Below are 23,078 nucleotides of genomic sequence, written 5' to 3'. Positions count from 1 at the left end.
ACCACAGAGAAGGCTCTCCCCCTGGGGGTCGCCAGCCGGCATTGTCTGGCCGATGGCACCCTGAGGAGGCCCTCTCTGTGGGAGCGAACTGGCCGGTGGGAAGCAATTGGTGGCAGAAGGGGTCCCGTAAGTACCCTGGCCCTAAGCCATAGAGCGCTTTAAAGGTGATCACCAACATCTTGAAGCGCACCCGGAAGTCCACCGGAAGCCAATGCAGCTCACGCAGGAGAAGAGTCACATGGGAGCGCCCCATTGCTCCCATAATCCCCCGCGCGGCCGCATTCTGCACCAGTTGGAGCCTCCGGGTGCACCCCAAGGGGAGCCCCATGTAGAGAGCGTTACAATAGTCCAGACGAGAAGTGACGAGTGCTTGAGTGACCGTGCGTAGGGAGTCCTGATCCAGAAAGGGGCGCAACTGGCTTATCAGGCGGACCTGATAGAAAGCCCCCCTGGCCACGGCCGTCATATGCTCTTCTAAAGACAGCCATGCGTCCAGGAGGATGCCCAAGTTGCGGGCCCTTTCCGTGGGGGCCAATTTAAAACATGTTTTTCCATTTCTCATCCAGGGAAATATGTTCTGTCTTTTTAATATTTCCTAAAATATTTCATTCTTCTAGGAGATGGGTAGGTGCTAACTTCCTACAATTGAATGTATGGAACTGTTTGATTCATTTTTCAAAATATTATGTTTTCCACAGTTTGTACAGGTATCTGTAAAGAACTTAAATGGCATTTAAAAACTACTTCCACTCACTGGGATTTCAAACTCTTTTAGGCCATGGAACCTGTTAGTTTAAAAAAAGAATCCTGACCAAGAGGCAAAGATCTAGTAATAGATAAATTGGCAATGTTCAAACGAACTTTTATCAGTTTTTCACGCAACCCCATCAAATTCTGGTGAAACTTTGCTCCATGGAAGTCAGTTCAAACATCATGCATTAAAAAAAAATCTCAAAGGCCTGATTCAAGGAATGAATATGGCAAAATATATGAAGCCATAAGCAGCTTTTCATCTCATTAAAAGATACTATATTTAGCTTTGGGAACTCTCTGCTTCAAGAATAATAACAATAAAAATGAATTTCATTTGAGCTGCAATTGGTTTATCTGCTCAACAAAGAAAAAAGACAAGCATAAAAAACTCTAAGGCATACTATTTCCAATTTAAATGTCGAAACATATCCACCCCTTAAGTGGAAACAGAATTAAGATAGAAAAATATTTTTCTCTGCTGTATCAAACAATGAAGTGTGTCAGGACCAGACGGCAAAGGCCAAAACACTGTAAACAAAAAAGAAACTAATTAGTCAATAAGGAACCAAAGTGAATAAATTTAAGAAAGAAAATAAACATAAAGGAGGGAATGCTAATTGGGTTTAGGCAAGGTCTTTCAACTTTGGTCATGAAAATGCTCTGTTACGAAACACAGATTTCCTTTCTTGAAATAATTTAACTTGAACTAAACAGTTTAGATACTATTTAAATTCCCATATTTATCATCATTAGTTCCATCTGAGTTGTCATCAGCAATGCTGTTTCTTTATCCTTATCTTTATTCACACAAGTAATTAAAATTCTTCTAAAGAAGATTTATTTATTTATTTATTTATTTATTTATATTACATTTATATGCCGCCCATCTCACTATGGAGCAACTCTGGGCAAGTCATGATTTCTTTGCAGATTATTATTTACTTGATTAGGGAGATTATTCGATAGCGTATGGAGGAAACTATCATTTAGTTGGTGCTATTTTAGATTGTCAGTCATGACAAGTATGATTGCCATGTACATTTTGATTTAAGGGCTGGGTCATATAACTGTTGCTCTCCCTAGATTTCCATGGGTGCACTTTGGACTATCATTATAGCTGCCATCACATCACATCAGCCACAAAGCCACTAGATCCGTTAGCATCTTTGTTTGCCTACCCACCCACCCGAGTCTTTTCAGTGGAAACAGAATTTCAGGCAAACACAGATGGAGGATTTTTTTGTTCATATCAAAGAACGAAACATGTCAGGACCAGAAACTAAGGGCCAAAAAGTTAGCATGCCTATTTTGTACCCAAATATGCAATTTCAGAAGCAGGAGCCTTTTCTGTTCCTTTGTCATAGAATAAGGGAAAAAGTGAAAAATTGGAATTTTAGTCTTTGGGCAATCAAGGACAATAAAAGTCATCTTCATATTGTGTTATGCAACATTAGTCTCTTATTTGGTATAAGATTGGTGCATTGGAGTTGTTAAATTGGTTGCATATGCATGTAAATTTAAAAAAAAATAATTGTTAGTAAATGTTTTCCTTGCATGAATGGCTTCAATCAAAAACATTCCTGAGAAATTTATTTATTGTATCTATCTGCTCCAGTGCCACTGTAATTCCAGAGTTACGTGGAATTACTGTATAAATGAAAAATATCAAACTATTTCATCTGTACACATTTAAATGTGTTTATTTTGCATATTCATTTTATCAAAATGTCTTCCCTCCATCCAATGTTGTCATCTACCCAATTATGCTTCAGTGGAATTATTTTTAGGTTTACACTATGTCAATTTGGTCAAGATAGAACAGTGTCAAAAACCTCAATATTTTGTTAGTTAACCCTTAAAAGGGTTTTGGTTTTTTTTGGCTATATGATTTTATTATTTACTCTACTAATTCAATTGCTGTCCCAAAGGTGCTTTTTCCAAAAGGCAACTGGACTTTCTTGGTTTTTTTCTTTGAAAACATTTTGATTTTCATCCAGAAGCTTCTTCTGTTCTCTTTCCCACCAGTCAGTTAGAACTGAAGAAGCTTCTTGGATGAGAAGCAAAACGTTTTCAAAGAAAAAAACCAAGGAACTCCAGCTGCCTTTTGGAAAAAGCACCTTTGGGACATCCATGACCTGGATGATTGAGAATCTCCACAGATAATTCAGCTGCTTTTTCATTTTTACTATCACTTTCATGGTCCCTATTAGAACTTCAGAGAAGATGGGACTTTGGGCTGAAATCCAGGGCTCATACTAAGCACAAGGAGCAATGGGGTTGTTTTATCCTGCTTTGAAGTAATGCGCACATTACCATTAAGATAATTAAGTTCAGAGTCCAACTGGTCTACATGCAGAGCACCTGCTCTCTTGCCATGAAGAGCGTTTCTGCCTGTGCTCAGCCCTAGTCTCATTTCAGAGAAATGGCTTTTTTTTTTTCTCTGACTCTGCACAAAGTGGCACAATGATTTATCTGGCACAATGAAAAAAGACTTGAAGAGACTTATGTAGGTGAAAGCTCTGTCACTTCTCCTTTTATTAAAACTAACCACCAAAAGAGGGGGAAGGAGAAGTGGCATTGAACTGTAGGAACAGATCTATTTTGAAAGAGGTAATTTTGGAAGCTGCTGATGGAGATTATGCTGTGTTGATGGTTTCTTAAGCAGTTAATAGTAATTTGGCGAAACCTGTAGAGGGAATGTAGTGGAAATTTCTTCATATCTTTGAAAAATTGAGGAAAGGGTGGGGAGCATCAGCTGTTCTTTGTACTACCTGTAGCACCCAAGGTATTATGTTCTTATAATGTCTGAGTTTGATTTTGGAAAAGACCCTGAATGGTATTTCTGGACAGAACTGCTAAGAGAAAAAAAAATGAGGGGAAAATGTTTTGAAATGTAGAAAGTTTAGCCCCGTTTCTATGTATACCATGATTCAGTCATAAAAATATTTCATATTCTAGCATCCAAAAGGAAAATACTTTGCCAGTCATCTCCAGATGGCTGCTTGTGGAACATATCTATGTCAAATCACATATCATGGTCAGCTTTATCACTTTACCATAGGTGAAAGAAACAAACCAACTGTTTCACTAATTGCTGAGTCTGGTCCATGAATGTGAGTCTTCCCCTTGTGAGTATCTAATTGGGAACTGCATTCTTATTTTAATAATACAGTGACTTAAATTGGTTGCTCTATGTTGGAATAGCACTAAAATGAGCATTTCTAGATTTGCAAGGGTAACTTTGAACTTTATGGTATTTTTCTCCTTTCAAAATTGTCAAAAAAGAATTCCATTGTGCACATATGTGTTCCATTACTGGATGCAGTTTTGCCTCTAGCTCATGCCTCAGGTTAGTACAAGCCCAATCATACAATTGCTAAATGTACAGCTCCTAAATTAATGCCCTGATTCTTGCACTGTATGTGCTGCAGGCTTACTTACCAAACTTGATCTTGTTTGGTTCATGTGGACTTTTTATATAGTATATGCTCTGCTTCTGAATAATTTACTTCTAGAAACTGTACTAGATTAGGATTCCTTCACTTCAGTAGTATTACTATTATATCACTAAATAATATATTTCATAACAATCTAGTACAAGAGATAACTGCATTGCATCATTCAGTTTTATTTATTCATTTTAGAAACAAACTATTCAGAAGCTGAACATATACCATAAGATGTACATTAAAAAATGCAGAGTTGACAATTGTCCATATAAATTTCAGTACCTTCTAAGAATCCAACATACCCTTTCAGTGGTGTTGCTGTGCACTAAACAAATTTTAACAATATGAAGGATTAAATTGGTCTGGAATTGTATTCATCTCTTGCCTGAAATTTCGTATCTTACATGCGAAGACTCCTGAATCTGTTATGTTTAGGGGCACTGCTAAGTGCTTTTTTTTGGTAACATTTGTGTCCCATGGCATAGATTTGCATAATATTTGTATATGCATCTATTGTATATTAAAATTTGCTCATCATTTCTATTAACTTATTCTAATTTCTATATAGTATTCCTCACTATAGAACATGCTGCCTTCTCATTTAATTTCCGTCAAACATCATTCATCCTGAATCCTGTTTATTCACTTGTGTGGCCTCAAATGTCCCAGTACATCAATTAACTACTGTTATCTAAAGATAGATATGTTAAATACCCTGGCCTTTCACATAAATGAATGCATCAGAACATCAAGCATATTCCACTGCTTCACGATTAGCCAAAATGGAAATGGGAAGTAAGACAGGAAGACTTTATTAAGCTTTTTCCTCGATTAACTGGCAGGACCAGACACAGAATTCAGATTATGTGCAAGAACACAGGAAAAGGCTTGTGTCAGGCAGCAGTTGGCATCTTATACCCATCAGAAGCCCAATGCAGTCACACATCTTCTCTTTTTGATATAGTTAGCACAATTTGTACCGTGTTGATTGAGAACTACAGAAATTGTAAACTATCACACTTGGAGAGAACGAGATTGGATACCATGCTGCATCTGGTATAGGAGGGGTATATAATAAGGTCTCATTCTTTTTTGAAGCCATCTAAGTTCATTGCCCTCACAGGAAATGCACGGAGATGGAGTCCAAACACATCTGGAGAGCATTATCTTGATCAAAAGCCCTCTTCTTGAGGACTGTGAGGTATTTATTGTAACAGTAATCATGAGAAGGAATTTCTTGGAACCATCTGCAAGTTTTGTTTGAGCTCCTTCACATGCTCTAGTACTTCTCAGTGTTTCATCAGCAGATGCTTTCTGCTCATTTGCCTTCATGGATACCTTCTAGGACACTTACCTTTGCTGATACTTGGTAAGAGCTTGCTGCATTTGGAATGTTATGGTCAAATGGATTCTCTTCTATATTGTGATTACTGTATCTAGTCGCTATTCTGTAAAATATATTGCTGCAATTTGTGATACTTTTCCAGTTGTAAGAATGCTGGAAGAAGACTATCTGTGACCATGAACATTTGATCACTCTGTATTGTAGGAGATTTGTATGATGGGATAAAGAAATTAATTACTATTTCATAATCTGAAGCAAAATATCCTTCTCTGTGATGACTTCTTACCCCAAGTTTATGTGGGTGTGAAGGAATCAAGAGAACCCAAAATAGAACACGGAATCAATAGAATTACTGGTATCCCACAAAAGATTATCACAGTTCGATGAAATACTGAATATAAAACAAAGAAAAGGCCAACTTAGACTTTAAAATGGCATCCCATGATCTTGTTACAACAATTAAAAAGTCCTGCTGCAAAGTCTCTTACCCAACATCTTAGAAGACAGCTGAAATGTATGGGGAGAGTATGGGAATATTGAAGAATTTGGGACTTTAAATACTTTAACATTGAGTTTGAAAAATAAGAATCCAACCAGAGTGATCTTATTTGTTTAATTATTTACTTATTTTATAAAATTGTCTTTATATACTGATCTTCCTGGGGGCAAGTCTAGAGCAATGTACAAGAGAAAAACTTGACAGAAAAAAAATAAATCTGATTTTACATACTGCAGCATTAAATCACTTATTAATACTAAAGTTTTGCAAATCTAGCATAGCAGTTTGGTCCTGGGAGGCAGATTTACTACGCAAATATCCAAATGAATATTGTTAACTTAATTATTACTTGGAACTACTGCAGTTGGAATGGTTAGAGTTAGTGAGATTACATTACGGTGCTCCAACAATTTCCCATTATCAATAGCATCAAATGCTATTAAGAAATTGAGGAGAATCAGCAGTGTAGCGCCCCCATTTCCCTTTCACTAAAGGCAATCATTAGTTCTGTATCCAAGTCTACTACTAGAAGTACATTTAAGTAATTGGCTCATCCAAATCTTAATTAATTATACCCTTCCTGAAACATATCCTTTCCCTTACAAAAACATTTCAGGAAACTGAATCATGAGCTGAAATAGATGGCATCTTAATTGCCTGCAATTAATAAATACAATTCACACTTGGCACTGAAGCATGTAAAGATATAATACTTCTAAATCAACGTTCTCCAAACCAGCACCATCTGGGTTATTGGATCCCAACTCATATAATTTCCAGTTAGTACAATTTGTACCATGTTGACTGAGAACTGCAGAAATTGTAAACTAACACACTTGGAGAGCACCAGATTGGAGTAGGCTGATCTAAATATAAATCATTGGTGGAATCTTTGAGGCAAGGCCTTGGGTAATGAATGGAGACCAGAGTAACATCCTTCCCTTCTCATGAGGACTGGAAAATAAGCTCTGGACTTTGGGGTAAAGAATGTGTCACTGACCCAGTAGACTAGGAAGTGAAACTTATAACCCCATCATCTGTTCTCCTCCTCAAAGACACATCAGTCTAAATATGAAATCACATTTGGATTGGTCAGAGTTAAAACAGGAACTGCACTTTCAAAAATCATTTTTTAAAAAGAATTTAATAAAGTTTCAAAAATAAAAAAGTTAAAATATAAAGTTACAACAAAAGGGGAAAAGTAGAGGAAGGGGATAACAGGAAAAGTTTTAAAAAATGACATTTAGAACACCATCAAGGATAACGTAGGAAAAATAACAGGAAGTAACATAGTTATTTCCAACTCTTCAATATAAATTCAGTTATAAGATAAAACACATTCTTGTTTTAGTTTAACAAAAAAGGTATAAAACTAAAATATGAAATACACACACACACATAGATACACCAAACAGTTAAATAATATATAATATAGTCTCTGAGCCTAAATAAAATGTATAACCATATCATAATAACTCCACAAATACAAATAATACTATAATCAAATATCCGTACCAAAAAAATCCACTACTTTAAATTTAAATAAATACATAAAAACCTAAAATAAATGTGTATCTATTAAACTCCAACAGGATAAAGCATTTCTATAACCAACAGGGTGGATAAAAATCAATGATTTTTTTAAAAAAATAAAAAAAAATCAGATTTTTTTGATTTAAATCGGATTTTTTTTATTTTTATCGAATTTATTTTAATAAAAAACTTTTGGGGTAAAAATCTATCATAAGATAGTTTTCTATTTAAGACACGTAAATAATTTGGTTTATTCAGCATGAAATGGAGCTTAGTTATGTAGCAGGAGGCTGTATATTCTGCAACACTGGGACTATCGGTGAGTCAACAGTGGGTCAAAGGAGTAGCAGAGATGACAGTTGCTCTTTAAAAATTATGATTTAAATCGAGTTGATTTAAATCAAGCCTTTTTACTAGTGTTTTAAATCATGATTTAAATCGTGATTTAAATCAACTCGATTTAAAACAAATCCACCCTGATAACCAAAATATATCATAGCAAGCATCAAATCCCAAAGTCAAAACTTTATTTTTATCTTTATAAAGCAAAAAGTCCAAATGTGGTTTCCATACAAAAAGTAAAACAGTCAATTCTTTATCTTTAATCAAAGCAATCAGTTTTGTAATCTCGGCCAGTTCCATCCATTCTTCCCATGTGGGAATTCATATTTCCTTCCACCTCTGTGAATGTAGAACAGTAGTTATCATATATAACTACTAAGCGCCATACTTTCTTTGAGTCTGCTTATCCATCCATCCTAAAATGAACACTTTTGGTTTCAATTGTATATCAATTTTAAGAATATTCTGGATCAACCCTCCCCAATCACCATCTGATGACAATATTTCTTAGCACTTTTACAAGTTCACATAAATGATCAAAGGTGTCCTTACATTGGTTACATTTTCAACATTGCCTGACTTTCCAGTATTCATCTTTGACAGTTTATCAGACATTAAATACCAACGGTACATCATTTTATTGCCTTTTAAAATGTTAATGCTACATATTTAGGTTATCTTTTAAGAATTATAATCCATAATTCTCCTAATATGTTCTGTTAACGGAATCAAAATATGGTAAAACCAACTTGTAACTGATGTAAAACCTAAAATCATAAAACAGGGTCAAACTTAAAGTAACCCTATTCAATAACAATCTCTAGCACTTAAGAACATATTTTAAAGATATATACGTAGATCTGTGGTAAAGGAGAGAACAAGGATTTAAACCAGGAATAGTGTAAAATAATGTTCAGAATAATGTTCAGAATAATTGGAAAATAGTAATCTTAAAGGAAGCTTTACATTAAGAGAATTCTTAGTAAAATGAAAACAAAACCCACAGTTACTGCCTGTTTGTCTGGTCAGTTTTGTTTAAACATACACTTAGATTATGCTTGAACTTACTTATTTGTAAATACAGTAACTATTTAACTTAGAGACTGATCTTTTAGTCTTCCTACACCACCACCTGTTTTTTGTTCATTGTTTTCCCTGCATGCAACTTTTCAGTGTCCTGAAGTAACTTAATACCTCAGTCTTGAAACCACTTTTATATGTAGATTGCTTGAGAGGAATTCAATTCACAGACCAGAACTTGCAAGACTTTTTCAACCCAAAATCTATCTAGGCATCCCAAAGAGGCTTGGATAAACACAAGTCTATCCATCTTCCATCACTTTGCTTATTGAACGAATTTATGATTCTAGTATGGAGTAAAAGAAAATACCAGCAACTTCAACTTGGCCACCAGAGCATGCTAATTTACAGGACCACTTTCACAATTCTCCCATTATAAGAGGGTGGGGCTTCAGCTTTTATGTCTCCCTTCTCCCCATTTTTAACCTTTAAATGCTTCATTGTTACTATTTCTTGTTCCTTTTTTGCATCAGGCGTTTATCCTATGTTTATCCAGAACTTGCTTTTATTTATTTTTTGAAAGCTGCAGCATACTTAACAAATGTAGGAATTCTGCATTTTGGAAGTCACCAAAAATAATTTTTTACATAGGAGAAAATTTTTAGGAGAAGTTACAAAAGGAAAAATATGAATGAGAGGATGACTTGAAAAAGCTGAATGTGTTTTATTAGTTTTATTGCTTGACTAAGGGCAGGAAGCTGATGACTCAGTGTGTGGAAAGCAGTGCAGATAGAAGAACTGAGCTGGGATAATATGATGGCACAGTAGATGGACAAAAAAAGTAAAGGGACATGGTGGCTCAGTGGTTAAGACGCTGAGCTTGTTGATCGAAAGGTTGGCAGTTCAGCAGTTCAAATCCCTAGTGCCGCATAACGGCACCCCGTTACTTGTCCCAGCTTCTGCCAACCTAGCAGTTCGAAAGCACGTAAAAAATGCAAGTAGAAAAATAGGGAACACCTTTGGTGGGAAGGTAACAGCGTTCCATGCGCCTTTCGCATTTAGTCATGCCGGCCACTCACTATGGGGGGAAAACAGGCATTCTCATTTCATTCTGATAATGTTATTTGTCCCAGATCCCAATGAGTATGTTTCTTGATGGTGATGTTTCTTTTCACAGGTACAAAAGAAAACAAACATCACTCCCAAAATTGTTGTCAAGGGAGAGGTAAAGTAGCAGCAACTAACATTTAAATGTGAATTGGTCATGCAGGAAGGGTTGGAGGAAATAGTATGTTTACCATTACAAGATGATGATATTTTGGTAGTGAGATGAACAGAGAGCTAGAAAACAAGAAACACACACACACACATGCACGCATGGAGAGAGAGAGGAAAAAAGGGAGGGAGGGAGGGAGGGAAGAAGGGAGACAGAACCACAGGAAAGTACCAGTAGGAAGAATGTTAAACAATACAGTAAATGATAAACTTCTCCAACATAAGTAAGAAGGGAAACTAGTTATTCTTACATTTAGTATGTTTCCACTTCCCAGAAACTAATAGTGACAATTTATGTAACAAAGTAAATAACAGGATAATAAAATGACATTAAAACACTTAAAAGGTTTATTTATCTCTCTACTCCAGTGCAGCTAACTTTATTGCTTCTGGTTTGTTTGTTTCAATCCTGCCAATAATCAAAGCTGTCTAGGCTTTGTCTCAGCAGAAGGAAGTGTCTGATTGATCTTGTCTGGGAATAGAAGCTACGCAAAATTGGGGGCCACTAGAAAATTCCTGAACTATAGACTAACAGTGGAAATAAAAAATAAACAAACAAAAACAAATATACGCTTGTTAAGAAAATTGGTGGGATGTCTTCACAGAGTCACCAGAGGTTGGATTTGTCTTAAAATGGCCTTTACTTTCATCTGAGGCTTGAGAAAACTCCTCTAGAGTCAAGGAACAATTATTCTCTAAAACTTTATAGCCCTTTCAATATTACCATTTATAGTACAGTGTAGAGCAGTCTAAGACATTTCACCCCAGAAGAGAGGGAAAGCAACCTCTCATGCTAATGAAAGTGGTATTTCAGTTTTACTTTAAATGTTAGAGTGTCCTCTACTGGGGGGGGCACATTTGGTTGAATGATTCATAGCTCTGTATTTTGGTAACTTGTAGTTTAATTTTTTATGTTTTAACTGTATATGTAACTGTAAGCTGCCCAGAGTTACCCTATGGTAAGATGCATGGCCAATAAATCTTATAAATAAATGAAATAGTTGCTCTTATACAGTGGTGAAATTCAAATTTTTTTACTACCTGTTCTGTGGACATGGCTTGGTGGGCATGGTATGGCTTGGTGGGCATGGCTTGGTGGGCATGGCAAGGGAAGGATACTGCAAAATCTCCATTTCCACCCCACTCCAGGGGAAGGATACTGCAAAATCTCCATTCCATCCCCACTCCTGGGGGAAGGATATTGCAATCTCCATTCCCACCCCACTCTGGGACCAGACAGAGGTGGTATTTGCAGGTTCTACGAACTACTCAAAATTTCCGCTACCGGTTCTCCAGAACCTGTCAGAACCTGTTGGATTTCACCCATGCTCTTATATCTCTAATATCTGCCAGAAGAATTGGGCCTTCTTATTTGATGGTTGTTAGACTGTCACACTGTGCATGAATGTGGTGGTATCCTTGTGAGAAGAACCAATGATTTTTTATGTTGTTATTTTAGAAAGCAAAAACTAAATTTCAATAACTTAAAGCTGATAAGGGATTTATTTATTACATTTTAATCCTGCTTTTCTCCAAGTAGACCAACAACAACAGGCAAGTGGAGATGTACAGTTTTTAAAAGAGAGGAAAGAAATTCCCAAAGAGCAAACTTTAATTACTCTTACTGTAAAACCTTAAATGGAAATTTGTTGTTTCCGAGTTTCCCCTTGGTGTAAAATATCCAGTGGAACAAATTGCTACATTCATGCACATAATTTTAAAGACATAGACCTAGGATGACACAGCCACCTCACGACTAGCATGCTCAATGATCTATCCTAGTTCCATATATGTCTATGTGTCCTGTTGCAATTAATTAATCAGCATTGCGATGGGGGATTTTTGTTTGTTGTCACTGTACACGTTGAACATTTCACACAACTTCATTGCTCTTTTACTGGATTTTTGGAGATGGGCATCCTCTCATTCTTAATGGTAGTTTCTACTTTTATTTTTTCTTGTAGAGAGTTTACAAATTCTTAGTGTGGGATACATTGTATGCTTTCCCTCATCTAGAAACCTGGATTTGGCTGTTTTAGGGAATTGAGAATAGCCATCCCAGTTAAAAAAAAAAAGTAGCTTTCATGCTTGGCTTCTGTCCATTAACATAATTTAAATAGTTCTCTTGGGCCCACTAACTCTTTTTCATGACAGCCCCACAATCTAATAAGGCATAATAATAAGGCCTGTATTCTTCCTCAAAAGAGTAACTCTATTGACCCAAGGAGCAAAATCAGTTATTATCAAGCCTGATTACTATGTCAAACCAAGATCAAATACTAATACCTCTTTTCCAAGCAGCTCAAGAACAGATCCAAGAATAGCTCTCTAAATATACAGGTCCTGGATTCCTGATACCAGATTAAATCTACTGTTTCCTTTAATTTAGCAAGGCCCTACGGTGCTGGATAGCTGCCATTCGATCTGTCAAGACAAGAACTATTTTGGGAATTTTTATGATGGAATAATATTTTTTGGATAAACAGACAGAAAGCTATTAAACAGGGACCTTCACCTCTCAGCTTCTGGTTCACCTCCCTCACCACTGAAAAAGCCACAGTGGCTACACTGTCCACCTCAAATAATTCTCCTCACAACCCTAGTGGGGATAAAATAAACAGCTGCTTTTTTGCTCTCTTTTTATTAACAGTTCACACAAACAGACACACTAGGAAGAAAAAGTAGCTTTCTGTTCAAAGGACAGAACAAACCATTTACCTCAGGGTTTAACCAGGGCCATCACCGGGGGTGTATAAGATGGTACCCACAATCACCTGACTATAGCCCCACATCTTTTTAAATGTGCCTTGAATTTTGATTAGTTTTAAACAAAATTACAATCCTGCAGGGACAGAGATGAATAATATCATATTTTCAAAAGGCAGGTGTGATAGATAAAAGAGAGGCAACTGTGTGTACAATGTAACAGTCTACAACAACATGAGGGTCTTTGCTTTTGCAACTGTTTGTATGGCACAAGGAATTCTGTGTGTATTTTTCAAAAGTGTTTGAACAAGTTTTGTATGATCAAGGGAAGCCAGAAGCCGGCAACAAGATGATCCTTCCCAATTCTATGAAATCCCAAGGTTTCTTGTATATCATGGCATGCATATACCGGTACTAACGTGAATTTGTTGAAATGCTGATGTTCTATTTTTGGCTATTCTTTTAAATGTATGTTTTAAAACTAAGCTTATTGATGCTGGATGCTTTACAGAGTTTTGTTCTCTTAGCCAGTGATGTCAGTGGTAAGTGTTAAATGAATAAACGAACAAATGTCAAAGAAATGACCCAATTACTTGATGGCCCATTTTTAAAATATCTAAATTTATCTTTTAGTTTTCACAAGCTAGATAGCACATTTCTATATTTAAGCATTATAACTTTACAAGTGCCATATTCCCACACATGCTGCTCCCTGTATACTAAAATTTTGGAAATATGAAGGTGCTTTTCAAAAATGTAGTTTGAAATGCAGTCCATTTTATCTTGCCATTCATACATGGTAAGAAATAGAACCCTGCAGACTTCAAAAATGATTCAGAAGGATCAGATCTAGCACAGGCAGAATACCTTTCTGCTATTCATTGAAGCAGCCATATAAAACTGAAAAAAGGCGCAGCTGTGGTAAAGGGGTGGTTTAAAATATGACTCTTAAAGCATGTTTTAACTAAGAAAGAACTTGGTTGCTTGAATGCACAGCATTGTTTCCCTGCTAGTTTTGGCACTTAACATTTTGAGGACAGACCAAGTGGGGGAGTAATAATGCAATTTGGGAGGACTGATACACATATAGCTAGGCCCAAGATGTTCTATTTTTTCCTCCTCATTTGGAGCATACCTTGAGGAGTTAGATTTTAATTTTCAAAATCTCAAAATGGTAAAAAAAACAACACAAGAGAGGATCTAGGAGCCATAAAAATGCCTCTAGCCACCCCAGCTTTGGGTTCTTCAGAGATTAATTCCTGCTATGCAGTGTATTATTCAAGTTGTATACAATCAACTACTGCAGTTGCTAAATGATATATTAAGAATTCTTCTTGTTGACTAAAGATTGCGAGTTTTCTTTGCAGACTTTAACCTACTGTCAATCTTGCATTATTTATGACTTTGTAATTGATTTCCTTGGAAATAATGGGGATAGCTTCTCAAACATTTTATTATAGGACCAGACAAAGAGAACAGATGTTTCTAAAGTACCCCCTCTTCAAACATTCTTTAATATTGCACTGGCAAGGAATACTTAAGACTCATGTGGATTTTTAAAAAGTGGCAGGATGGCAAGGTGAGCATAGCTGTGTAATCAAAGGAACTGACTCTGGGAAGAATGGTAATAAAGAGGCTTGGACAGAAGTGAATGTTTATGCAATACTGTTCAATCTCTTTTCAGTTTCTGATGTTTTAATCACTCTTTACTCCCAATGCTTTAGTAATTGTCAGTGAATCACTCTGAATAATTATACACTATCCAGGGGATTTATGTCTTTACCTGAATGAGCAGCAGAAACCAGGCTTTAGAGGATATTAGGGGCCCTGACATTAGAAAACAGGGAGTTATGTGGTAATGGTGAGGGAATTTGCTTACAAAAACAGTAGCCTTGGCTAACAAGTCTGCTTTGTATTAGTTGGAAGGGCAGGCTCCAGTCTTTACCGATTTCTCACCTGTCCAGACTGATTGAAAGAGAAAATGTCTTTTTATTGAAGGTTGAAAAGAAAACCAAACTTCTCATTGCACACTGCCTGGGCAGCATTAACTATTTACTAACCTGCAGAGAGCCTCAACAGGATGTTGTAGAAAATAAATACTGCATATTTTGGTTGAAGATGTGACTCTGAATGTCTGCATAAATGTATGTGCACTTATTAACCATTACTTGTCAAGTTTTTCCTGGATGATTTTTGTGATTAAAAATGAACCTAATAACTGTCCCTATGACACTGTGATATGAAGCATGTGTTGGCCAATTTTGTGGCCAAACCAAGTTCTAGAGTTTGGTAAGCAACTGTCTTTCAGGTAGACCTTTATTAACAGACTGCTCTGAATACCCTGAAGGATTCATATCCCTTAAATTCTTGTTATTGGTACAAAAGTTCTCTAGCAAAGGAAAAGATAGTAATATCTCTCCTAAAGTGATCATATCTTCTAAATCCTATACTGTATATCTGCATACTCAGGGTTTTGAAAGGGTACCTATTTCAGTCAAACTACCCATATTCTATCTGCAAATGTTTTTCTCCAAATATTTCTTATTTCAGAAATACAGCAGAATTCAAATTTTCAGTTGTGGCAAATGCCCTTTGGGGATGGGGAGCTGGTATCAATCCTACTGTTTTTCAGCATCAGACAGAAATCTTTTATCCATCCAAGCTTCTAAAACATGATGCATTAAAAAAAACTTTATCAGTGTTTTAATCAGTTCCTTTTTTATCTATGCTCTTTGGTTCTATTCAGATTATTTCAATTTATTTGGTTCTATTTGGATTATTGTTGTTATTGCTATTAGCTAGTTTGGTGTAGTGGTTAAGGCACTAGACTATGACATTTAGTCACACCTTAGGAACGAGGGGGGGATGATCTTGAGCTAGGAAGATCTCAAGCAATTGTAAACCACTTGCGTAAATCTTGTCAAGAAAACTGCAGGGACTATTAACAGGCTGTCACCAGGAGTCAAGATTGACTTGAAAGTGCCAAGAATAAAAAAGGTGTACTATAAGTCATTTGAAATTAATTGTTAAGAGCACTACTGAAAAAGTTAAAGTAAAAAAAAGTAATTATTCATTCAGAAACTAATTAAGGAGACAAGCAACCTGGAACTAAGGAGAAATTTCCTGACAGTTGCAACAATTATTTATTATTATTATTATTATTTATTGGATTTATATGCCGCCCTCTCTCCGAAGGACTCAGGGCGGCTCACATCAACGAAACAATCCCAATAAATACAAATTAAAACAGACTAAAAACCAATTTAAAACAGTAGACCCCATCAGTCCTGACTAGGGCGTTTAAACAGCCAGGTCTTAAGCTCACGGTGGAAAGTACGAAGGTCAGGGGCCAACCGAAGACCCATGGGAAGTTGATTCCAAAGGGTGGGCATGGCCACAGAGAAGGCTCTACCCCTGGGGGTCGCCAGCCGACATTGTTTGGCCGATGGCACCCTGAGTAGGCCCTCTCTGTGGGAACGCACCAGGCGATGGGAAATCAATGTTGGTTGCAGGTGGTCCGACAGATATCCTGGGCCTAAGCCATGAAGGGCTTTATAGGTTAATACCAGCACCTTGAATCTCATCAGTGGAATTAATCAGTGGAACAACTTGCCTCCAGAAGTTGTGGATGCTCCAACACTGGAAGTTTCTAAGAAGAGATTGGACAACCATTTGTCTGAAATGGTATAGGGTTCCTACCTGAGCAGGGAGTTGGACAAGAAGACCTCCAAGATCTCTTCCAACGGTGTTATTGTTATTATTCTGTTAATTTGTAGTTCTTCACATTCTAAATACTCCCAATAAGCTTGATGATATCTAATTCATTGTATTTTCTTATGATTTAGCAGTTTCCTAAAATAGTAAACAGGTCTATTTGAACTCATTTAAGTATTGTCCTATGCTTTGATTTTTAATGAATTTTATCAGATCATCTGATGACGTTTTACATGCAGGGTAAATATTGATATACTCCCATACCTAATTCAGTAGGAAGGAATTCCAGCTTTGAGAAGAGTAGTTTACAGCGAGAAAAGCAAAGATTTGGTGAACCACCTCAGGATCAAAATCTTCAAATCTCTTGAGTTATCACACCCTCTTCAAAAATCTTGTGGTACATTTGAACCCAAGAAACTGATTATCGCGTAAGCGATTGTAGATAGCTTTTTAAAAAGTATATGAAGTGGTGAGGCTTAAGAAAAAAGTTTCTAGCTACAAACGTTTACGCGATAATCAGTATGTTGGGTTCCAATGTATCACAAGACTTTTTATTATTTAAATAAAAGTGTATTCAGTCAGCAGCCTGAATTCAGGTGCCAATGCCGTTCAAATGGGTTGAGCTACATTTCCCATCCTCCCCAGCCGATTCATTTACATTGGGTGGGGATAAAGGGAAATGCAATCCAATAGATCTGTGGCTTGAGCCAATTCTCAAACAGCGGGTTCGGCCCAGGTGCCGCCATCCAAACTTCCTCCTCCTTTTGGGCTACCTTTCTCCCTGCCTTTCCTCCAAAAGTACATCGCCACGCAAGTTCTAAGTTTTGATAAAACAATCCCACTTTTTAATATTCTTTGTTCCGCACCTCGTGAGAGGAGCGCGGCGCCATTCACCTTCCCTCGAACGTTTCTTAAAGGCAGCCGCTCCGCTTTCTCCGCTCTTGCGGATCTAATCCGACGGCCTCCTTTCTCGGCGCTGCTGCCTGTGCTGCAACAGAGGCCGCGCTCAGCTCCTCGGCAGACGCGGGGATCCCACCGCTCCGCCTTGTCTGCCCCCCCCACCACGTGGGCACTTTCCACCCGCCAGTTCTGCAAAGGCCTTTTCTGCCAGGGAAAGAGAGAACCGGGAGGAATCCTTCTTTTTCTCTCTTGAGGTTGGTAGACCCAGCTCGGCTGTAGCAGAATATCCCAGCCACCACCAGCTCATAACGGCCCTTTCCCGCTTCCCGGCCTGCCTGCCTCTTTCCGATTTCTCGGAAGAAATCCCGCCTGCTGGCTTGCTCCAACGCTACTGTTGTGATGGTGTTTTCCTTTCGTCGCTATGGGCCGGGATTTCCAGCAGAGAAAGGCGAAGGGAGGGCGAGGAGTACCGGGGGGGGTGAGTGTAACCTCCGACGGTGATAGGGGAGGATCAGGGAATTCGAGAGGGACGAAAAAGCCTCTTTTACTTTGCAAAGAAGGGGAGGGCTGCTGGGGACGGAAGTGATGGACGCGCCTCTCCCTCCGTGCTGGAGTACCTGCCATTCCCGTCCCGGTTCCTGTGTGTTTGGAAGAAGGCAGTGCCTATGAAAAATCATAATCTCCCGAAACCTCTTAAAAAGCAGGAGCCAAACTTCTCTGGTCATCGCAGTCCTAAAACAGATCAAAGCAACTTACAAGATTCCTCTTTAAAAGTTTACTCAGATTCAGAAGACACTTTCCTGTAATAATGGAAAAGGTTCTTCCTTTTACTGTAGGCCATATGTTCCCAAGCGTGGTAACCTCTTCCAACCAAAATAAATTAAAATATACCAACCTTTTGTTGGATTCATTTCCCATTATCCCCATCATCATGGCCATTGCCAAATCAGCTGGAATTGTCCAGTTGAGGAAACTCTTCAGTAATCAGAACTATATGCCATAGTGCTTTGTGATATCACAGAATGGTTTCTACTAATGAATTCTTCCCTTCTGATTCAGTAAAACACTTTTAGCATACAGCAGATGTTGTAATTTTAAATAGTGCCAAAGTAAGACATGATAAAATCATTTCAGAACTTTTATTTGTTCAGTTTACATGGGCACATATAAGGTAGTGTTGCACTCAGATATTGGGAAACCATGTAGAAATAGAGCAGATTGCTTTCCTTTCTATAAAATAGTTTTAAACAAGCCTTACCTTAATGGTGATACCTTTTTTTGTGTGGATGTGTGTGAATGTCTGTTGCTGAAGACAACTGCTGCCCTATAACCTTACCTTGCTTGTCAGATTTTCAGGAACTGGGTCATTTTGTTTTTGTGCCTAGTACTCTGCAAAATGAACTCTGCAAAGTTCCTGAAATTCAGCTACATTTCATGTAGACTTACTTGGAATATGTAATTGTTATTACATATTCCAAGTAAGTCTACATGAAATGTAGCTGAATGTTTTAATCCTGGATAGATGATGGGTTTCATATTACTCCAAAATGCAGAACATAAAATAATGGATTTAAGTGGCAGGAAAGCAGATTTCATTTACAAATTCCTAGCAATATATAGTGGAGTTAGTTCTGTAGAGAGGTGGTAGACTTTCCTTCATTGGATGAGTTCAAGGGAAAGTTACACTGTCTGAAATACTGGTACTTTAATTTGGATTCCTACCCTGAGAAGGGGAATGGACTCAGTGGCTGAATGGTTTCTTTTGACTCTGACTGTGGCTGACTTTAGCTACATTGAAAAGCTAAGTATGAATATTACTATCTTTTTATTAAGAATTCTATTCATAATGTTTTGTCACTTTCAAGATAATACAGCAGCAACAGTCTGGATTTGTAATATGCCACTGACTGAGTTTGGAACCTAACTAAGGTCTGGCCTGATTAGTATTTGGATGAGAAATTATAGAGAATCTGTGCTATAGGCATGGCAATCATTTTCAGTATTGTTGCTATGAAAATTTCATGGGTTTTTCGATGAAACCTCCATGAATTTAAATTAGTGCAAAGGAGACTTTACCATTATTTATTTTGGATAATAATTATAAATAATTAAATAACCTCAGGATTAGAGGAAGCCTGTTTTGTGTAGTGATTGAGGCATCAAGATAGAAAGCAAGAGAGTGTGTGTTCTAGCCCCACCTTAGGCAAGAGCCAGTTGGGTGCTCTTGGGCCGGTCACTCTCTCTCAGCCCTGCAGTTCCTGATTTGAGATGGTGATCTTCAGCTTGAATGAGGGTAAAGTCCCCTTCATCTTTATTATGAATTTGCAATTGAGTTTTTATATTTGTGTATGTATATTTTTCCAGAGCCACATTAGTTGCTAAAAGTCCAATCTTCTTCCACCACTATTTAGAAATGATGAACTGGGATTTTTTTTAATGAGGGAGAAGATTAAAAAAAAAAAAAGAAATACCTTCTCTCTCATTATTCTCAGCCATTCAAACAAGATCAGTAGATCTTAATTTTTTTGTGGGCAAATGTAGCTCTTACTTTCACCAACAGAGATTATGCAGGAGGACCTAAGAGACTGGCTCTTGTATTCCTAACATTTTAGGTGAAAAGTAGGCTGCTTCTATACAGATACTACATTATTCCCAATTTTGACTCACATGCTTCTCAAATTTATATGGCTGCCCATCTCATAAAAAGTTACTCTGGGTGGCGTACAACAATTTATTAAAACAATAAATATATTAAAATAGTCATTATTAAAATGTAAAAAACTACCAGGCACAAGAGAGAGAATGTTAACCACGGTAATAGAGCCACCTTAAGATCTCACCAGGCCTGATGATATAGCCAGGTCTTGAGGGACTTCCTGAATATTAACGGACAGAGCTTACCTCACTTGGAGGGGAGAGAGTTTTCCATAAGGTTGGCACCATGGCAGAGAAGACCCGCCTACTGAGATCCCCTCAACAAATGGGACCCACAGTCCTCTCTGCGAGATCTGATGGGATGGACAGATATAATCATGGAGAGCCTGGTTTCAGAAGAAATATGAACAGAATCTAAAGCTATATTTTAGGTGATTATGCAACATATGGTAAAGAATGTTTAATAAAGATAAATGTTCTAGATTAGAATCTAGATGGTCTAGGTTAGGGGTATCAAACTCACGTCACAGTGGCATCATGTGATGTATCAGGACTTTTTCCCCTTTCACTAAACCAGGCATGGCCATGGCCAGCGCAGGCCAGGAGTTTGACAGCCCTGGTCTAGGTCCTAGGAGTAAGGAAGCAATCACTGGTTTCAGAAAAGGAACAGCTATCAATATTTTCAAATCAGTGAGTTTAGAGCTGTTTGTAGTATGCAAAATAACTATGGGAAAATTAATCTGAGGCAGATCAAATTATATGGCACTATAAATCAAATTTTACCTTCTGATTTCTTATGATTGAGAATTTGGGGTGGAATTATTGTCTCATATAAACAAACATACTTTATAAGAAATAAGATGTCACATCCTAACTTTTTTTTAGATATATGATACCCATTTGTGAATAAAGCAGAGCTAATCACATGTGATGCTATTGGTAATTCACATTTGACTTCTTGTCAACATTTTTCCACTAGCAGTGGAAATCTCCCCTGGTTAGCAGCTGACATTGCCTAGATTTGTCATAAGCATGCTTGGATTCCAGACTTTTAAAACACCAATGGCCATTTAGAAATCTGTGTCCACAATTACAATTTGTAGAAACAGACGTTGATAACTGCAGTAAAATAGGCAAACAGTAGAAGAATGGTTACAGTGTTCTACCAGCTGAAAGTTATGGCCTGATCAGAAATATAATTATTGTTCAAGAGAAACCAAGTGAGAAGGACAAAGCTTAAGGAAGTACTCATTTATATAATCATATGATTTAGTCATAAGCTTAAACTTTTCTCTGCAATACTGTGTATACAGTATACCAACATAGGTTAGAGGTCTTAATTACTTACAGTATCCTCAAAAATGATTCTTCAACTATAACTTACCCTGTTTCCCCCCAAATAAGACATCCCCTGATAATAAGCCAATCAGGCTTTTGAGCGCATGGCAATAAGGCAAAGCGCTTATTTCAGAGTTCAAAAAAATGTAAAACAGGGTCTTATTTTTGGGAAAACATGGTATTATTTCCATTGAAGTTCTATAAAGTACCTATTTTTAATATATTCAGTGTAGTATTGCAATTTCTTCCAATCCTTACTAATTTTTTTGTTGTTCAAACAAAATATAATTAATAATAAACAAAGATATCCATCATTTGGGAATATTTTATGGATTATTCCCGTGCATCTATTGGAACTCCTAGCTATTGTTATCCTAGAAATCTAACTAAGCTAGAGTATTTGCATTGTAATTTTGAAAAGTTGATGGTGGGGAGATGTAATATTGATAGCATGCAGGTAGAATTGAACTGAGCTGCTATTCCTTTGACCTCAAGAAAGCAGCTCTGTGTAACTTAATCACGTGCTTAATTAAAATATATATGATTTTTTTGCACTGAAGCTTATGTGCCTGTGTGTTTGGTATCCCTCCCATAGTTTCATAAGTCATATCCATCATTCTGCATCCTTGTTACATTTCTAGGGCCAGGTGGCAGCAAGCTTAGCTTTTCAACATTGTCCAGGTAGCAGCAGCAGCCAGCTGTTGATTCTTGGTTAGAAGACCAGGAATTCCCAGGATTGTAAACTATACTGGGAAATAAAAAAAACAAAACAAAACAACTGAAAAGAGAGTAATGTGAACCACTTCCATATTGTGTCTCTTGTGCAAACAATTTCAGATCACATATCCTAGGAAAGCAGAATATTTATGCCAATATGTAGAATATACAAATGAGTGTAATATCTCCCGATTTATTTTGAAAGTGGGTCCAGCAGTAAGATCAATCTTACAAAAAGACAGAATGAGATCTCCTATATATTCTTTTCATGTATTTAATTTAATTTTTTAAATTCTGACTTTTCTCCAGTGTACATTTTATCTCTTTTTTTTTGCTTACTTAAACCTATAAACCAATGCATGAAAAGATACAGTAAAGGATTAAGAAAAGGAAAGTGAAATGGAGGAAAAAAATGCATCTTGGACAATCCACAATTGTCTAGTGTTCTGAAATCCAGCTCTGATCAAGACCAATTACCATAACCAATGGAAAAGAGATTATGGGAATACCGATCTGAAACATCTGGATGAAATTCAGTTGCATGTAGCTACAATATCTGTTCATGAAGACAATCCCACAAAACTCAGACCTATTTCTGGTCGTCATCCCCCCCAAGATGAGTGCATTGATACATGATCAAACAACCAAATAGGAAATTCATACTTTTCCAGCCCTTTTCTCTGGATATCTTTGGAGCATGAATAACTTGCATGCTGCAGAAGTGGAGGAGGATCTACGATATTTTCTTAGTGCCTCCTTGCATTGCCATCTTAGGCATGGATATGTTCTCATTGGGTGGGAAGATAGAAGAAAAGGAGTTCTTTTTAGCAAG

At 37.2% G+C, this 23,078-nt stretch overlaps 1 long non-coding RNA gene across 1 annotated transcript; it reads right to left on the bottom strand.

Annotated features, from left to right (window-relative positions):
* Positions 1-7,171: 7,171 nt before the first annotated feature.
* On the bottom strand, positions 7,172-18,143 carry LOC148116412 (uncharacterized). The gene is made up of 2 exons (XR_015728997.1): positions 17,479-18,143; positions 7,172-8,337 (listed from the first exon to the last, which is right to left on the bottom strand). It is a non-coding gene; the product is annotated as an uncharacterized LOC148116412 (long non-coding RNA).
* Positions 18,144-23,078: the final 4,935 nt, after the last annotated feature.

Source organism: Pantherophis guttatus, chromosome 1 (genome assembly GCF_059756535.1).
Source record: "Pantherophis guttatus breed Tessera chromosome 1, ASM5975653v1, whole genome shotgun sequence".
Taxonomy (NCBI): Eukaryota; Metazoa; Chordata; class Lepidosauria; order Squamata; family Colubridae; genus Pantherophis; species Pantherophis guttatus.
Note: the sequence above shows the minus strand (reverse complement) of the source record. Positions and strands in the feature narration are given on the sequence as shown.